Source organism: Papio anubis, chromosome 1 (assembly GCF_008728515.1).
Source record: "Papio anubis isolate 15944 chromosome 1, Panubis1.0, whole genome shotgun sequence".
Lineage (NCBI taxonomy): Eukaryota > Metazoa > Chordata > Mammalia > Primates > Cercopithecidae > Papio > Papio anubis.
Genome location: NC_044976.1, coordinates 21,433,009 through 21,436,168, shown reverse-complemented (window position 1 = coordinate 21,436,168; position 3,160 = coordinate 21,433,009). Strand labels below are relative to the sequence as shown.

The 3,160-nt window shown below is 51.8% G+C and overlaps 1 pseudogene; it reads right to left on the bottom strand.

The window, feature by feature from the left end:
• Nucleotides 1-861: 861 nt before the first annotated feature.
• LOC110742562 lies at nt 862-2,767 on the bottom strand (annotated as a pseudogene).
• Nucleotides 2,768-3,160: the final 393 nt, after the last annotated feature.

The following is a 3,160-nucleotide window of genomic DNA, read 5'->3' as shown; positions in this document are numbered from 1 at the left end:
AGGACAGAAATCCCTAAGGTTCAGAGGGGTTCCTGGGCAAAAAGAAAATCCCTTCCATTCCCCAGTGTTGGAGTTTGGCATGTCTTGCCCCATCATTTTTCAGATAAGCCACCATTTGGACCTACTCTGAGAACTCAGGAAGCATTTAACAAACCTCATGCACTGGAGGGGAAGGATGGTTATGGGGTACCCAGATTAGCTGGGCCGTGCCAGGCCTGTTTCCAGGATCACAGGAAGAGAGCAGCCACCAAGCACATGCGGCCCATGGGGATGGGCCTGGGAAAAGGAGAGAACCATAGGAGGCCGTGGGAAAGAGGGTACAGAGACCACAACCCTGGGCTGGGACTCTTGTGGGTCCTGCTTGGAAGTGACCCACTATGTGGCTTCAGGCAGTCACTGTGCTTCCCTGAATCTCGGTTTCCTCTTCCGGCTTTTCCCACTGCTTCCACAGTACAATGGGTTGTTTTGGTTTTTAATTTTTTATCTCTATAGAGTATTGGGGGAACAGGTGGTGGTTGGTTACATGAGTAAGTCCTTTAGTGGTGATTTGTGAGATTTTGCTGCACCCATCACCTGAGCAGTATACACTGCACCCAATTTGTAGTCTTTTATCCCTCACCCCCTTCCCACCCAAATCTTTTTTTGTTTGTTTTTCTGTTTTTGAGATGGAGTCTCACTCAGTTGCCCAGGCTGGAGTACAATGATGTGATATCAGCTCACTATAATCTCTGGTTCCTGGGTTCAAGCAATTCTCCTGCCTCAGCCTCCTGTGTATCTGGGACTACAGGTGCATGCCACCACCATGCCCGGCTAATTTTTATATATTTTTAGTAGAGACAGGGTTTCACCATGTTGGCCAGGGTCTCGAACTCCTGGCCTCAAGTGATCTGCCCGCCTCGGCCTCCCAAAGTGCATGGATTACAGGTGTGAGCCACTGTGTCCAGCATGATGTTTCCAAATGCCTGACCAATTGCCTAGGATGAGGAAATGGAGGCAATGTGTTTGACCTTGCTCAAGGTCACACAGCTAAGAAGCGAGGAGCCTGGACACAAACCCAGGTTCTCATCCCCACCTACCCCAGTCCTTCCCACACTCAAAGGCGCAGCTCTCGCACTGAGCCAGCCTCCCAGAGCAGGGGACTAGCTTGTTCTCAGGTGACCTTTCTCCCTACCCCCTGCAGACCACCCCAAGAGCCCCTTCAGGGTCAGAACTAGGTACCAGCCCCTCACCCAGCCCAACCCACCTCTGGGCACTCAACAGAATGGGCTTGTGATTAGTGGATGCAACTATTTCCCGGAAAAATAACTAAAACAAACCTGGCATTTGCAGCCTCAGCTGTCGGGGTGGCAAGCACGGCTTCACTTACTTCTGAAATAATTAATGACAGTGCTTGTCTAATCTCACTTGTGTGAGGAGGCGAAAAACAAGGGGGAGAGTTGCTGCCTATGCCCCACAAGGGATTTAGAGGGCAATCTTTTTTTTTTTTTTTTTCTGCCTCAAGTTTATTTGTACAAATAGCACAGTAGGACCCCAGCCCCATGTAGACGGCAGCCCAGAGGGGTTGCACTGGTCCCTCTGTCCTCACATCGGCAGACACAGATCTCTACTCCGAAGCCTTTGTGGGGGCCTGGGCACCTTTGGGAGCCTGAACTGGAACTGAAGCTGGAGCTGCAGCCTGGGCCTTGGTTTGATCCTTGGCCTTTGGCCGGCACAGCCTGAGCCCCTTGACAACGTGGGCATGAGCACGCTTTCCAAGCTTGGGGTGGCCAAGGTAGGCAAGTCGATCGAGCTTGTGGCTGACACCCTTTGGGATCTTGGGCTTAACCTCCTTGGACTCTACGAGGGCCTCGATAGCCTCGGCACGTGCACTTGTGGCTTGGCACTGTTGGCCTGCAACTTCTTTAGGACCTTCTTGTTGTGCTTCCTGGCAAAGCGCATGTTCCTCAGGAATTTGGGGTCTACCCCCTTAAGGGATTCGTATCTTTGTCATCGGGGTTTCTTGATACCATTTCTGTGCCATTTTCGGGACTGGTTGTGTGTGGTGTGGTTCTTGGACTTGGCCATGTCTGCACCTTAAGCCGTGGCTCCCCTAGAGGGCTATTTTGATACACTGGGCCTTAGAGCCTTGGCTGAGACAGCCCCTTGATTCTTGCTTTTTGGGCTTCAAGATGGCAGACAGTTGGCCCGCAGTTCTCACTGAACCAGCTAGTCGTGTTATCGCCTGGAAGAAACAACTGTAGACGTGCTTTCCCTCATACTCAGGCCCACACATTCCCACACAAACGCACATGCATGCAGTGTCCCTCCAGCTCACATCACGAGGTTACTCCCGGGGTTACAGCTCATTCACGACGGAGGAATTGCTGTGACCTCACACTGCCACCTCCCACTTGCTGTGATCCCACTGAGCCTAAGGCCAGTGCCTTCAGATGTGGCATCCACCCTGTGCCAGGCTCACTGGCAGCATCATGCCTCTCACAAAATCTTCATGAAGAGGTGCTTATTCGCCCTCACCCCCATTTTCCAGATGAGGAGACTCAGGCTTAGAGAAGTTAAATCACCTGGCCAGAATCCCATACATAGTATGTGGCAGAGATAGGGCTGAAGACCAGGTCTCCGGGACTCTGATGCACATAACCAGTAAATCAGTCCAAGAAAGCCAGCATGTTAGTGGAAACCAAGCTGGCTGGAGATCCCACTGCGACTAACCATATAAGACTCAGCCCAGCCCTGCATGGTATGTGGGAATGAAGCATCACAGGGAATGAAACCCCACAACTGTCTACCCCTGCCAAAGTAACAAAAATGCAACTCTCAGGGGCCCGAACAGAACGGACACCCAGGCAGCTGTGGGTCTCCCTGGTCTGCCTCCTTGAGGGCAGAGGCTGGCACTGGGTTCCAGGAGCCTCCTGTGCCTCCCCCTGCTCCTGTCTCTCTCATTCCGTTTCCCAAAACATCCCTCCTGATCTCTTTAACATCCTGGGAAGTCTGCATCTTTCTCACCTCTGCAGGAGGGTGCTTGGAGACTCAAGGCTGTTGGGTTAAAAATACAGAACCTGAAACTTCTGAAGACAAGGAAAGCAACATCCAGCCTGCACAGTAGATCTCAGGATGACAGGAGAAGGTCTTCTGCTGTGTCTGAGATACTGAGAATTTGCAT